The 17958-nt window shown below is 40.9% G+C and overlaps 1 protein-coding gene across 2 annotated transcripts in view; it reads right to left on the minus strand.

Annotated features, from left to right (window-relative positions):
• The window catches only part of LOC124135651, a 114855-nt gene that overhangs the window by 67627 nt on the left and 29270 nt on the right, over positions 1-17958 (minus strand). The window contains exon 2 of one of the 2 annotated variants that reach the window (XR_007219212.1): positions 12219-12317. The gene's annotated coding sequence lies outside the window, so the exon portion shown is untranslated. Of the gene's footprint in view, positions 1-5641; positions 5854-12218; positions 12318-17958 lie in introns of those variants that run through there. The other variant, XR_007219213.1, reaches the window with a different exon arrangement.

Raw genomic sequence — 17958 nt, forward strand, 5'->3', positions numbered from 1 at the left:
ATAGAATCAGGTTCTAAGCAGACACTGCTGTTGACATATATAAATAGACACACATCTCATTACACATGCCGATTCCCGACATTGGTACAATGTGTGAAGCCCATTTCTGGTGTCCCCCGCCGTGATATTGCTGGAATATTGCTAAAAGCGGTGTAAAACCATCCTCACTCACTCACTCATTACACATGCGCCGCGCAATTATTGAAAGGTTCAGCAGTATCCATACTAGTAAATCGGACCGTGAAGATCCGGGGTAGAATAGGTCACCCATGCTTGCTGTAAAAGGCGACTATGCTTGTCGTTATAGGCGACTAATGGGATCGGGTGGTCATGCTTGCTGACTTGGTTGATACATGTCATCGTATCCCAATTGCGTGGGTCGATGCTCATGATGTCAGTCACTGGATTGGCTGGTCGAGACTCAATTATTAACAGACCGTCGTCATATAGCTGGAATATTGCTAAGTGCGGCGTTAAACAACAAACAAACAAACCAAACATAGTAAATCGGTAAATGAAGACTCACATTTGTAAGAGACGGGATATATAAACTTTTTAAGGTATATGTGTTATATGAGGCATATACACATTAATACACCAACAGTGAGGGTATTGAGGCAGCTGACAATGTACCCTTCACTCGGCTCCATTCACTGCGTCTTCTTCCCAGACTCAAAAGAGACATTTACAGGTGGCACAATATCTACAACATCTTTATTACTCACGTTTATTAGTTTAAATGGACGTCTCTTGTGTGGTTACTGGAACCAGGCCAGGGGAATGTGGGAATCAACACACACCCTGCTAATTAAAAGGGCACCACGCAGTCCAGGTCTCAGTGATTCAAGTCAGTCAAACACACCTATGTTTTTTATTTTTTATTATATATATATATATATATATATATATATATATATATATATATATATATATATATTATACTTGTGATCAGAGGGTAATGAGCTTACCCCTTCAGAAACAATATTCCTAATAATTATGATTGTAGCCAACTAATTGCTCTATAATAGTTTCATTCCGCAGAAGGAGCTGAATCAGCACCATATGATATCAAATTGATTCTGAAACAGTTTAACTATGTTGACAACGGTATTTGGATCTATACTTCAACGTTGTTATTACAGCGTGATAAAGAAGTTTGTCATTCGTCAACTTCTTAGATATACCTATGCAAACAAGTCAACTTTAACTAAAGAAAAAAAACAACCCATATATATATATCCAGTTATAGTAACTTACTAAAAGCACATGTAGATCTCCTGATAATTAATTGACTCAGCATTTTTACAGAAATCTGTTTACTCAAAGGAAAGAAGTTAGTTAATCCTTGGCTATTAACGCCTATAAGTTTTACATTATCATTTGGTTGTTATTACTTTGGCATGATCGATAAGTAATGTATTTATATCAAAACAACTGAAAGACAAATGTGAGACTATTCAGGAGAGTGAGTGAGTGAGTTGGGTTTTACGCCGTTTTCAACAGTATATTCCAGTTATATCGCGGCGTGTCAGCTTAATGTGGGAGGGAAGCCCGAAGTGATGCAGGTCTTAGAAATTTACCGCTTTGATGAAAACAAGGAGCACGGGTATGGTACTGACAAACCTAGAAACATAATCGGGCGGACCGGAATTCGAACCCACGACCACAGGTTTCTGGCGTGCCCTGGGGATGCATGGGGATAACTCTTGGAGTCCAACCCCCAATCACGTGACCATGGCACGAGTAAAGGATGCAACTCTGAAAAGCGAGAGTCTGCGCCTGATATAACTGGGACACAGACACAGACACACACACAGACACACACATCGGCATACACACTGATACACACATTCATAAACACACAGATACAGACACAGACACAGACACACACACCGGCATACACACTGATACACACATTCATAAACACACAGATACAGACACAAACACAGACACACACACCGGCATACACACTGATACACACATTCATAAACACACAGATACAGACACAGACACAGACACACACACCGGCATACACACTGATACACACATTCATAAACACACAGATACAGACACAGACACAGACACACACACCGGCATACACACTGATACACACATTCATAAACACACAGATACAGACACAGACACAGACACACACACCGGCATACACACTGATACACACATTCATAAACACACAGATACAGACACAAACACAGACACACACACCGGCATACACACTGATACACACATTCATAAACACACAGATACAGACACAGACACAGACACACACACCGGCATACACACTGATACACACATTCATAAACACACAGATACAGACACAGACACAGACACACACACCGGCATACACACTGATACACACATTCATAAACACACAGATACAGACACAGACACACACACACACACCGGCATACACACTGATACACACATTCATAAACACACAGATACAGACACAGACACACACACCGGCATACACACTGATACACACATTCATAAACACACAGATACAGACACAGACACAGACACCGGCATACACACTGATACACACATTCATAAACACACAGATACAGACACAGACACACACACCGGCATACACACTGATACACACATTCATAAACACACAGATACAGACACAGACACACACACCGGCATACACACTGATACACACATTCATAAACACACAGATACAGACACAGACACACACACACACACCGGCATACACACTGATACACACATTCATAAACACACAGATACAGACACAGACACACACACCGGCATACACACTGATACACACATTCATAAACACACAGATACAGACACAGACACAGACACACACACCGGCATACACACTGATACACACATTCATAAACACACAGATACAGACACAGACACAGACACACACACCGGCATACACACTGATACACACATTCATAAACACACAGATACAGACACAGACACACACACCGGCATACACACTGATACACACATTCATAAACACACAGATACAGACACAGACACAGACACCGGCATACACACTGATACACACATTCATAAACACACAGATACAGACACAGACACACACACCGGCATACACACTGATACACACATTCATAAACACACAGATACAGACACAGACACAGACACACACACCGGCATACACACTGATACACACATTCATAAACACACAGATACAGACACAGACACAGACACACACACCGGCATACACACTGATACACACATTCATAAACACACAGATACAGACACAGACACACACACCGGCATACACACTGATACACACATTCATAAGCACACAGATACAGACACAGACACACACACCGGCATACACACTGATACACACATTCATAAACACACAGATACAGACACAGACACAGACACACACACCGGCATACACACTGATACACACATTCATAAACACACAGATACGGACACAGACACAGACACACACACCGGCATACACACTGATACACACATTCATAAACACACAGATACAGACACAGACACACACACCGGCATACACACTGATACACACATTCATAAACACACAGATACAGACACAGACACAGACACACACACCGGCATACACACTGATACACACATTCATAAACACACAGATACAGACACAGACACAGACACACACACCGGCATTCACACTGATACACACATTCATAAACACACAGATACAGACACAGACACAGACACACACACCGGCATTCACACTGATACACACATTCATAAACACACAGATACAGACACAGACACAGACACACACACCGGCATACACACTGATATACACATTCATAAACACACAGATACAGACACAGACACAGACACACACACCGGCATACACACTGAGAGAGTGAGTGAGTTAGCTTTACGTCACATCGGCAATATTTCAGCCATATCGCGACGAGAACATTTATAACACTGACATTAAAATAAAAAACCTGTCATCGACGGACAGTATAACAACTAGCATATCACAGTTTATAAGTAAAACTAGTTTAGAACAATTAAAAGAATAACCTTTTAGGTATACACACTGATACACACATTCATAGAGGCACAGATAAACACGGACACATGACACACATACACACTGACACGCACACACTGACACACGCACATACACAAACTAACACACACACACACACTGGCACACATACATACACACACATCTCTATCGGTTAAAACTAGTACTTATTCTCCACCGTTAGTTTCGTTGCCATAGATACTTCCGATCAATCAGTAAGGAGGAATGATTTTTTTAATTATCCTTACCTTTTAAAGTCTATCCATTTTCACTTTTCATTTATGATATGCAATTCCAGTTGACGTGGATAAAACTAGACACATATAAGGGATGCATGATTGTGAGGATTGTATGTGCGTTTCAGAGACATCTTAAAACCCTTCTCAAAATGGAATAGGAAAGTGAATGTTTTCACGTCTAGAATGATGTATAACACAGTCAATACAGGTCGAAAGGTGCAGTCATAGGTATAAACATTAAACAGTGGACTTTGATTTGAAATATCTAAAATGATTCAGCCATGTGGATATCTTTAGAAGTGAATGGTGCGTTGAGTGAGTTTGGTTGAACACCGCTTTTAACATGATTGACGGCTGACACGATATAGCAAACGTAACTTGATTAGTAGTCTAGTTGAGGTGTTCTTCATTTTCCACAAGTTTTAAAAATTAAACACTACATATTGGATTAACATAATAACTTATAATCAGAGTGCAACATGCAACTGGATAAGCAACTGGTGTAGCAATCTAGTAAAAAACGATAACAATAAATAAGTAGAAAATAAGTAGAGAAAGATCAAACAATGAACCTTGAGACATGCCTAATTAGTTCACTGAGTAGGACTGTATCATTGTTGTGGGTACTGCCCTAATTAATTCCCTACTTCAGTGTCTGACAACTGGCTGTCTAACAACTGGCTGTCTAACTAAAGGGAGATAACCTTTACCTTCATCTAAATTAGCGCTCCCTGTCGTCGTTAAGATGCAGGCTTAGACAGTTTCAAGATTAGCTTTCATTCCAGTCGTAGTTTTGTCGTGAGTTTACTCCCTGAATAGAGTACCAGGCCTACGTCCCTGAAATACCTGTAGATTTTAGAATCAAATGGCAAATTCTCTTTGTCCCTGATGCAAGCGGTCCAGATGAAATTAAGTCAATACCGCACGGGTATAGACACACTACATAACGGTACAACAAACAGATGGTCGAAGTATTGACGGTGACATCCATGTTGAACGTTAACGATAGCTCCGAATCTACTGGTAATATGAGTGTAGGACAAAGGGTATGGTTGTTCATGCAATTGAATATACAAAAAACACGTGATATGCCACCCAAACCCTACACCCTGTGGACGTGATCATATATAGCAGAAATGCATGTGCGATCGATCACTTTGTTCTCTGACAAAGGACGACAGTTTCGTTCCAAGGACAATGGCGTTATTGTATGTAAACTAGCTTTCATACGTGAATCACTAATTTGTTTATTATAAGATGTACGCATGCTATACATGCTGAAATAGCTAGACTTTGATGAAAAATAAACTTTACATGGATGAGATGAAAAGCCTACCTGATTTAGTTGGAGCAAAAAACTGGTCGAATGACTTTCATCGTATTACTCGCGCACATTGGGAAAATCCACAGCAGCTATCAATAGCTGTTATGAGCCAATCCAGTTTTCTGGGTGTGTGGCTAGAGGATGAGGGAGTGTGTTATTGATAGAATGAGGAAGTTGTTCATTTCTATGTAACCAATTGCGATTTGTTTATTATCTATGGGGGCATGTGAAAACGCAATGCTAATTTTGTGTTTATTAAATATTTTCAAAATGTATATATCAGACGAACATTGAAGACAAGTAATTTCCCGAATAACTGCACGCCGCTATATAAGTGCAATAATCTTGGATCCCATTTCATCTCACCTCACCTCACTAGCCCTACCACAATTTACGTTACTGGAACTACAACAACCACTACAATGACAACTGCTATTGTTACTACAATGTTAAACAAGTGTAAAATTAGGTGGTCTTAAGGATTTAGGGTAGGAGAGGGTTGTCACCCTCATTCACTGATCCTGTGTATTCATTCACCGATTTCACAATTTTTTGTCTGAACGTACCGTTTTCTGGGTTACGCCTTCCAATTTTGAAATCACTATTAATGACGACATTTGTTGCCACTTTTATGGTCGCTTTGTGGAACTAAGTCCTAACATGCCCACCGTTTCCTAAATTCGGACGACAGCAGGGATGTTGTTAAAATAAGCCTTCAAACATGTTTATCAGTATAATTTTCCTTTTGGCACCAATACTGACATCATCGATAGACAAGATTACATGTTAACTATTTATGTTTTGACCTGTAAGTATATTATTGTAACCGGGCCACGAGCAGCTGGAATGCATCGACAGCCTATGAATCAAGATATCCCGGAGTTAGCCCCTGACACCCAATGCCGTAAGTGCACATCGGCGCGAGTAGTGCACATGGCTCACATTTTCTCGAGGCGAGTCCACCGTCGAGTAGTTGCTGAACCGGATCCATTGGGAGTGCCCAAGATAAATCCACACACGCACCTTACTTCCTGTCTGAATTCTTCTTGGTTTAGGAGCGGTCGGGTAGTCTAGTAGTCAAAGCGTTCGCTCGTCACGCCGAAGGCCTGGGTTCGATTCCCGACATGGGTACAATGTCTGAATCCCATTTCTGGTGTTCCCTACGTGCTGTTACTGGAATATTGCTAAAAGCGGCGTAAGACCATACCCACTCACTCTTCTTGTCCAAACTAGACACTAAAAGATAACCGACAAAATCACGCGATAATGCTTAACAATCACCCGTTTGCCATATGCAAATCCTTTAGCCATATATATTCAAAATTATGACATACACTTTACCTGGCTTTGAGACGGATTACTGTAGCAACTCTGCTTTATTGATGTGTCTTCTAGTATAGTATAACTCTGTCTTGTGTTATCTTTCATTGGAATCACGTATGTTATAAACTGAGGGGGAAAAGAAGCTCTAGCTCTCAGCTGATTTGAGATTAGCCATATTATATCCAAAACATGAACTGCTACTGGCGTTTAGTCAGCACTCAAAGAGAATACTTCTACATGGTGTTTATTTTTGAAAATATACTTTCATTAAAAACTTAATAAAAATTTTAAAAAAAATCACCCAATGCCCAACAGTATCTTAGACATCTTATCTTTTAAAATCAATCAATGTGCCTTATCGACAGAAATTTCCAACGTTTCAAATATCGTAGGGTTCCATCTTCCCGACGCAAGGGCGTTCACTGGCGTTCAGTTCAAGTCCAGTTTCCAGTCTCGCCGAACTCGGCTGGAATTACGGAGTCATTTTCTGGTTGGACTAACGAGTCATGCATACTAGACAATTATAAGCCGGTTAACGCCCTTGCGTGAGCATGGCACAACAACAGCTAAATGTACTGACTGTACCAGGCAACCACACATCAGCAACGACCGGGGCACCATGACACACTATCAGTCGGGTCGCACACTGCCAATCCTATTGGGAACCTCATCCCGTCTCGAACTATGCAAGAAATTGGCTGAGAACTGTTAGGGATATTTTTATAAACCAAGGGGGGAAAAGAAGGTATACCAAGCTGGCTTTTTATGTGATTGAAAATTGAAAATTGGAATAACTGTTGTAAAATTTGATTATGTCTATTTAATCTTCACTCAATCCTGCAACAGGTAATTTTGTAAAAACATATTTGTGAGTGGGTACACATGTATTGATTCAGTGGAGACTGGGATAAGGTATGAATTTACCACCACATTGACCCCTACCATCTTCCCGAGGCAAGGGAGTTAACTGACTATAAGAGTCCAGTTACCACCCTTGCCGAACTAGGCTGCAATTTCCAGGCTCGATCGTAGCGCTACAAATCCGATTCCACCTCTCATATCACTTGCATTTGCTTCAAACGAAATGGCGGCGCCAAGTCAAGACCATCTGATCGATAATAAAGACCTTTATTGTAATAAAACGGGCCTTACCTCGCTAAGTGCATCAACTCACTTGAACACCTTATTATAAATAATTAAATAAAGTTGCAAAATATCTGTCAACGCCCAGTTGGCGGTACACATGTTTTGCAAATCCTTCAGTCGGCCGATATCTACTTGTTGAAATCAATGTTGTTTACGAACCGGACGTCAGGTTTGTTTCGCGATTTGTTGAGCCTCTATATGGTGATCAATTATAAACATGGTCCGCAGTTTCATAGAGTAGGCGACAACTGTTCCTTATCATAAAATATATCCATTTACAGCTTCGTCTGAGATTGCAAATCGTAGAACTGGCGAACCAGGCGGGGTATGCAGATGGGTGCAGCATGTACGTGAACGTGCGCGTCGCAGAATAGGGTATTTCACAACAGCTGCAACAAATCAGCTGAGCAAAATAAAATGGTGAATAAAACGGTCGCTCAATACGCTATAAAAAGAAAGCGTGTTATATTCGTGAACAATAATGCATGAGGGCGCCCACATGTGAACACAAAGACGCCCTTAATGCCATGCACACGTGCCCCCGAAACAATTGAGATTTACAAATGCAAATGATGTTCTGACTTTTTCATCAATTGTTCTGTCCGATTCGGCAAGCGAATGGTATTTCCAGTGCGATAGTTGTTCGGGTGTGTTTTTATATAGACTGGAGGTTGAGTGAGAGAGTATGGATTTACGCCGCTTTTAGCAATATTCCAGCAATATCGCGGCGGGGGACACTAGAATCGAACCCGGGTCTCCGGTGTGACGAGCGAACGCTTTAACCACTATGCTACCCTACCGCCCCGGAGGTGATGTGAGGTGAGATTAACGTCGCGTTCCGAAATATTGCATTGCTATAGCGACGTGCATGTGTGTGTGGCTGTTTATAACAATCCGGCCAAACGCAGGGTTTATAGTGCTAGCCCTGTGAGATACCATGCCGCAGTTTAACATGATGGATATCATCAGGCATACACTGTAAGATTATGTTAGAATGTAAACACAGACAAGACATGCTCTAAACATGCTTAGGAATGTGTTTAAATCTTGAACTGAATACACATTCAGTGTGTTAACGCATTTAGGTCTAAACACATGAAATGAGCTGTCGTCTCACAACCTAAACACCACCTAAACACTACATCCCCATAATCTAAACATGTTCAGCGTTTAAACATGATAAAAGGCTTAACATATTTACAATTAAAACACGTTTTATACATGTTAAGACCTAAACATGTCAAAATTATGGGACAAGGGACGTCTTTTAGTTTGTGTTTAGGATCTAAACACATTTTTACAGTGTATATTATAGTCGATAATTAAGTTGTTTTGTTAAGTCAGTACTCGCTGTAAACTATTATCATACTAATATTACAGTCAATATACACTGACTCCGAGTCAGTCCTTGTTTTATACCCATAATGCCGAGCGCCAGGCAGGGTATTATAACAAGTACAATCTTTCAACGCCATTTGGTTTGATGACAACAGGGGATTGAACCAACGACCTTCCACGACAAAACGGAGACGGTCAGATCATTGGAAACTCAAGACCCGAAAACGTTACAAATCAGTAATATCGAGTAGATAATGAAAGAAACCTGTAAACAACGAGAGAAACTAGTAGGGTAGTCCATGGATCTGTTATGTTAAGGAGGGTATCAACGCTGGTGTAGCCTTGTTTCAACCTGTCTGATTGCCCAGGTGCCAATATTTGCTGTGCAGCATTGCGTCCCTTGGGCATGCCTGAAACCTATGGTTGGTTGGTTGGTTTGCCGTTTAACGCCGCACTCAGCAATATTCCAGCTTTATTACGTCGGTCTGTAAATAATGGAGCCTGGGCCAGATAATCCAGTGATTAACATCATGAGCATCGATCCACGCAATAAGGATCGATGACATGCATCAACCAAGCCAGCGAGCCTCTTACGACAAGCATGGGTTGCTGAAGACCTATTCTACCCCGGATTGAAACCTTTGGTCTTGGGTTCTTATCACGGTTCACCCACAATATGTTTCTAGGTTTGTCAGCACCATATCATTGCTCGTCGGTTTAACCAAAGTGAAAAGGTCAAGTACCTGTGTCAGTTTTTTACAGAAATATTGTGAATTCAAAGCAGGCTCGATCTGAACCAAACTGAATACGTCTATGTTTGACTGAGTGAGTGAGTTTGGTTTAACGAGGTTTGACCAGTTTTTCAGTTACATCAAGGCGTGTCAGCTTCATTTGGCAGGATTCGCTCCGATTATGTTTCTAGGTTTGTCAGCACCATACCCATGCTCGTGGGTTTCAACGAAGTGGTAAACGTCTGAGACTTAATGCCGAGCGCCAGACAGGGTAACAACAAGTACCATCTTCAAACGTCTTTTGGTATGACGCGGCTGGGGATCGAACCCCGGACCTCCCGCTCTCCGGGCGGACGCTCTACCATTAGACCACGGAGGCGGTCTCGTTATAAAAATACATACAGCATATATACAGCACATCGACCAAAAAAGGTTCGTTATATCCGTCAGTTCGCTATAAGCGTGTTCGTTATAAACGTAGTTTACTGTACATCGTAAGTAAGCTTCATTAGGCCACTTCAGAACCGAAGACATCATTTCGGGCTTTCCTCCCACAGTAAGCTGACAAGCCGTGATATAACTGGAATACTGTTAAAAGCGGCGTTAAACCCAACTCACTCATTTGGCAAGGAAGCTCGAGAGTGGTATGTTGAGAGTTGGGTTAAAGAGTTGGAAGGATGTCTCACACGAATACTGTCTCTGTGCCTGTGGCGCCTCTCTGCCTAGAGCGAATTGTATGAACAGTAAACTACGGTTATAACGAACTCAAAGGGACCACTAATTTTACTTCGTTATAATCGTAGTTCGTTACAAAAGGTGAGGTGAGGTGAAATGGAGTTTAACATCGCGTCCAAGATTATTGCACTTTTATAGCGACGTGCATGCACGTGTATGTGTGTGTATGTGTGTGGCTGCTTGTACTAGTTCAGACTGATGCCGATTTATAGTGCTAGCTCACTGAGATACCATGCCGCAGTTTAACATGAATACCCCACTCAGACACAGTATACTGACTCCGAGCCGACCAGTCCTTGTTTTAGCCCCTTAATGCCGAGCGCCAGACAGGGTAACAACAAGTACCATCTTCAAACGTCTTTTGGTATGACGCGGCTGGGGATCGAACCCCGGACCTCCCGCTCTCCGGGCGGACGCTTAGACCACGGAGGCGGTCTCGTTATAAAAATACATACAGCATATAAACAGCACATCGACCAAAAAAGGTTCGTTATATCCGTCAGTTCGCTATAAGCGTGTTCGTTATAAACGTAGTTTACTGTACATCGTAAGTAAGCTTCATTAGGCCACTTCAGAACCGAAGACAAAATTGGGAGCGACCCTTGCAAAACACCCTCGACTATTATGACGAAATAATGGTCCACAGACAGGTCATTGTGACACGGTATAATATGATGTCACATTATATTTAAGGTCCCAAGGCGTTGCGTGTTACTATAGTTCAGTATGTTTTGTCGATGTTGGTGGGATTTGATTGTTTGTAATCGCTCAATTACAGGTCAGGGGTGAGACACTACTTTCAAAAATAGTTTTGTTTCACTAGGTTACATGATATTTCACATCACAATCTGATACAAATGCTGTTCATGAAATCGTCTTGTTTTCACTTTAATTCCATTAAGCATATTCTTTTCTTCAAATATAGGCATCATTTTTGTGCGAACTACAATTCATATGCGGACTGATTGATTGGTTTGCGGTTGACAGCGAAATCATGCAGTATTACCACACCACTGCTGCCAATGATGTAATGGCGGTAACGGAACTGCCCGAGTTGTCCCGAATGGGTAGGACACATTCGTGACCATCTCGTGTTATTCCGGGAGGTTACGGAAAGGCGCGAGTGGTGACGAATGGGTAGGGCAGTGTTTTCACTCCACATGCAGACATACAGACATCTGCACGTGTATACATGTCAGCTTCTACACGATGAATCATGATAACGGTTGAAGTCTTTGAACATACCTGTCAACAATTCACGTGTAAATGATGAATCAAAATATGAGTTGAGCATAAATGTGAGAAGACCTACATACCTCGTGACGTAATCGTGTCAAAACTTCCCCGCAGCTGTCAATAGATGCAGGAAGGAGGTTTATCAAGGTGCCTAGGGACGCGTGTAGTCAGGTGTAAATCTGAAAACAGAAACGCAGTTTCTGACAATACGACATTATCCTTGTCCATTGTTCGACTGAATGTAAACAAGTCATTTATAAAAAAAAAGAAGGTTGTTTTAAGTGTTTGTTTGATAATAGTATATTTCATGAGTTGAAAAAATATCAACCCATCAAAACCATATGCTAGTGACAAATGACAGGATAATAATATTACCACAAAGGTACCATTCTTATTGACAGTGTTTCATTTTGCGTCGAGCCCATGAGCGTGACACAAGCACACTGTGTATATATAGGCAGACCGCCACGTGTATAAACAATGAACAATGGCATACACATATGTACTTTTCCTGTGTAGATTGCAGCTTTGCCGTTACGTCTATAGTCATTTCATGAACATGTACATTTTCCAATTAAAATCATTTTTAATGGTTTTGCACTTGATAATACAGAATGATATATATATAATATTAATATAAATGGTTAAGCATTGTTCAGGGTACACTAACACATGAGTGAGTGAGTGAGTGAGTGAGTGAGTGAGTGAGTGAGGTGAGTGAGTGAGTGAGTGAGTGAGTGAGTGAGTGAGTGAGTGACATCCTGCAATATTCCAGCTATATGCCGGCTGCCAGGAAATGACAGCCACATAATCCCTACCATTCGTGTATTATGACACGCTCTCAACCATTACAAACCCTGACCATCCACCCAGTCGACAAACACGCGGCTACTGTGAATGGGTTTTACCCCAAAATATTCTGAACATTACGGTTTTGAGAGTGACATATAACTACAAGGTATACGACTTAACATTTACGTGTTTCTCCAGATCACATTGGAAGCCTCTGTGCGATATTCAAGTTCAACTAATTAGCTAACCTCACCAATGTCTATCCGTACTCATCTTTGATCGCCAATCGTGACTAATGCAAGACAACCTTTGTCCTTTGTCCTACTAACAAGTTAAACTTACTCCCAGTTTAATGACATCACAGGGGCATTAAGAACAAATGTAGAACAAATTTAAAACGGAAATTTCAACAATGAATGCCCCCAGCTACCTTAACAACAATATGTCTTTAAAGCTCAGCACGGGTGGCCCAGTCGTGTAAGGCGCCGCGATTCGCTGTGTAGAGTTGCGTCCCTTGAACACGCCAGAAACCTATGATTGTGGGTTCGAATCCCGGTTCGCCCCGATTATGTTTCTATGTTTGTCAGCACCATACCCGTGCTCGTGGGTTTCACCGAAGTGGTAAACGTCTGAGACCTGCATCACTTCGGGCTTTCCTCCCACATTAAGCTGACACGCCGTGATATAACTTGAATACTGTTAAAAGCGGCGTTAAACCAACTCACTCACTCACTCACTGTAAAGCTCAGACCGACTCTGGGACAGGCCGGTGAGGAGGTTTGGGTGCGAGTGACAATCATTTGATTGCCAGTGAGGTGGTGTGGGGCATGCCCGCGGGGAATTGTCAGAACTGCTTTCACTGACATGTCATTTCCTCCATTCAAGAATTTACATCGTGAGACAGGTTATATTTTCAGGTAACGCTTCAAGACGTGCATTGTTTACCCTGAAAGCCAAAGCCAAACAACGAGAGACACAACCGGTTACTTGTCAGAACAGCCAAGGTGTCCAGTGAAGGATGTGTTTCGTGTGGTAGCTCACACATTGTACATCATATATATCGTACGTCTTTCCATCAAATTCCATCAAATTTCAGCTTTTCACGTGACTGATGGATGCGATTTGTCAACGATTTGTCAATATGCTTGAAGCGTGAAGCATGAAGCATACAGAAAAGGTATACATTGTTTCTGATAAAACAAATCGCTGCTTTTGTGCCAGAAGTTCATAAGTATTTTTTCGAATACATGAAATTAATTGGGAATCGCGAATGAAGAGTTCCGAACCGACGATCAGCTGATCCTGGCACGGATAAAGGACATAACTCCGCACAGCTAATTGCGGTGCCTTGGACGACTGCCCACGGATGAACCCAATGTAGCCGGGTGGTGGTGCTAACTTTGAATGAGTTATAGCCACATAAGTACCATCCACTTATAACCCCCTAGTATTCATTCTATACATATATACATACATATATACATGTTCTTCTATTATCACCATCACTTCATTCTGTGTTCATTATATGTTCATTATATGTTGTCCTTGTCTGCAGTTGAATGTCAGCCAACTAACATCAACCCTGGTACCCTTTTGCAGCCTCTGTAATTTCTCCAGCTTCACCTGGACTTCCCCCTATCTATTTTTAGATATGTCCACCACTTCATGTGACTGAAGCATCTTGACTTCCTTTTAATACCTGTCAGATGCTACCTTTCTTCTGATTGGCCCTTTGGTCCACTTCTTTAAACTTCCTTTCTCACCTGCCCTCCTCATGCATTCTGCATGAACTCTTTATGGAGGGAGGATTCTTCTTTACAGGTGAGAAACATTTCAATATTCTTATCTCTTTCCATCCTGCTTTGGAAACAAATATATTCATAGAAAGGGTACCACAGCTTTTCATTAAAGTAAAATATATTTAATTGCATTATTATTTAATTTGTTATATCTAAATATTTGCCTGCTCACACATTTTGTGTTACATTAATTGAGCACCATGTGCTACCCAACATATCCTAATAAATTAATCTGTTTCCTTTTTGGCTTAAATTAACTTATAACAATTCTGCATGAACTCTTTATGGAGGGAGGATTCTTCTTTACAGCTTCTCTCCAACCATCTACTCCAAAGGAATAAATATCATCATCATCCAAGAACTGCCTCATGTTTTGACTAGCAGCCCACGCCCGGCTACACCAACATACCCTTCAAAGTATTCAATGTTTAGTTTCAAAAGAGAAGAGTTAAATCTACAATCGACATTCATTTGAACATGTGCAAATCCTCCTGTAAAAGTAGATTAAACTACGAAAACATATTGGCCTACCTACAAAGCAAATATACTGAACGCATTTCCAAAATAGTTTTTATATTCACAAAACCAAAACAATGTGGCCTGTACAGTGTATTTATTATTTGGAGATTTTACCTCCGCTTCATTCAATTCCTTTTTCCACCTCTCAAATGCTACTGTATCACAAATGTGAACATGGTGCAGGTAAGAAAACATACACACATGAACATACATTTTTGCCAAGATTTATAAAGATATTATCGAAGAAATTAAGGTATTGGTCAAGGTTGTTTTGAATGCTATAAAAACCTCATTGTGACTTGTCACTATTTATTGCTGTGACGATCTAACTGTGTATTCTGTTATATGTTGTGCCCTTTAAAAATGTACATTAGTGGTAGCAGTTGGTCAGTAACTGGGATTAGTCAGGTCTTCCGTCCAGTGATTTAAAGATACAATGGTTGTTACCAAATCAAGCAGTTGTTACCAAATTAAGCATATTTTGGTTTTGGTATTATGGTTTCTTCTTGTCATACATGATAACAATTAGAGTGACCTCCCTTTGTTAGTTTTGCTCTATCACAGCAACAACGTTGCATGGACGTTGTGCAATAAATTTAAACGTATCCTCGACATATTTTTCATACTGGGTTACATGTTCCAACTCATAACGAACTTTATAATATAAGATCAAGCAAATATATTTACAAGCTGAACAAACAAACCATCGTTGATGTACGTATGGAATTATCGAGACTTGACTGTATAATGACGCATAGTGATGCACGTCTCCCACACATGGTGCTGAGACGGAGTCAATTATTTTTCGATCAAAAACACGGTGTGTTGTTCAACATCTACAAACCTACAAACAGACAACTTTGCTGAATTAACCAATTATCTTAACCCGTGAAGCAAACCTCTTACCTCAGTATATAGGAGATGTGCTTTTATTTGTAATACCACTGAAGTATACACGTCATATAATTACGATCTACATGTAGGTATATATAGAATCTGATGCTGGGACAGTACATACAGGGAGTATATATTGCCCTTAGTAATCGCCTCAAATAGCATCGTTGTCCACATACATCTAACACTTACCTGCACATAGATTGATTCGTATTCGTGGTGAATACGGATATAAACCACCTGTATGTTTTGATTAAATGTCTCCCGCTCAGCTTCTATATTTGTACTATTTCATTTGAAAATAAAACGTTAATAATTTAAAAATGCAGGTTCCAATATGCGGGTAAGAAAGCAAATATACAGAGGACATTGCATGTGTCGAGGATACATAGTCTAGCATACAGCTCACAGTTATACATAGTCTAGCATACAACTCACAGTTATACATAGTCTAGCATACAACTCACAGTTATACATAGTCTAGCATACAACTCACAGTTATACATAGTCCAGCATACAGCTGACCGTTATACATAGGCTAGCACACAGCTCACAGTTATACATAGTCCAGCATACAGCTCACAGTTATACATAGTCCAGCATACAGCTGACCGTTATACATAGGCTAGCACACAGCTCACAGTTATACATAGTCTAACATACACCTCACAGTTATACATAGTCTAGCATAGAGCTCACAGTTACATTGTACATATAGTCCAGCATACAGCTGACCGTTATACATAGGCTAGCACACAGCTCACAGTTGTACATAGTCTAACATACAGCTGACCGTTATACATAGTCTAACATACAGCTCACAGTTGTACATAGTCTAACATACAGCTGATCGTTATACATAGTCCAGCATACAGCTCACAGTTATACATAGTCCAGCATACAGCTGACAGTTGTACATAGTCTAGCATAGAGCTCACAGTTGTACATAGTCTAGCATACAGCTCACAGTTGTACATAGTCCAGCATACAGCTGACAGTTGTACATAGTCTAGCATACAGCTCACAGTTGTACATAGTCTAGCACACAGCTCACAGTTGTACATAGGCTAGCACACAGCTCACAGTTGTACATAGTCTAGCACACAGCTGACCGTTATACATAGGCTAGCACACAGCTCACAGTTGTACATAGTCTAACATACAGCTCACAGTTGTACATAGTCTAACATACAGCTCACAGTTATACATAGGCTAGCACACAGCTCACAGTTGTACATAGTCCAGCATACAGCTCACAGTTGTACATAGTCCAGCATACAGCTCACAGTTGTACATAGTCCAGCATACAGCTCACAGTTGTACATAGTCCAGCATACAGCTGACCGTTATACATAGGCTAGCATACAGCTGACCGTTATACATAGGCTAGCACACAGCTCACAGTTGTACATAGTCTAACATACAGCTGACCGTTATACATAGGCTAGCACACAGCTCACAGTTGTACATAGTCTAACATACAGCTCACAGTTGTACATAGTCTAACATACAGCTCACAGTTATACATAGTCTAGCATAGAGCTCACAGTTATACATAGGCTAGCACACAGCTCACAGTTGTACGTAGTCTAACATACAGCTCACAGTTATACATAGTCTAGCATAGAGCTCACAGTTACATTGTACATATAGTCCAGCATACAGCTCACAGTTGTACATAGTCTAGCATACAGCTCAGTTGTACATAGTCTAGCATACAGCTCACAGTTGTACAAAGTCCAGCATACAGCTCACAGTTGTACATAGTCCAGCATACAGCTCAGTTGTACATAGTCTAGCATACAGCTCACAGTTG

Source organism: Haliotis rufescens, unplaced genomic scaffold (assembly GCF_023055435.1).
Source record: "Haliotis rufescens isolate VD_foot unplaced genomic scaffold, xgHalRufe1.0.p SCAF_70, whole genome shotgun sequence".
In the NCBI taxonomy this organism is placed as follows: Eukaryota; Metazoa; Mollusca; class Gastropoda; order Lepetellida; family Haliotidae; genus Haliotis; species Haliotis rufescens.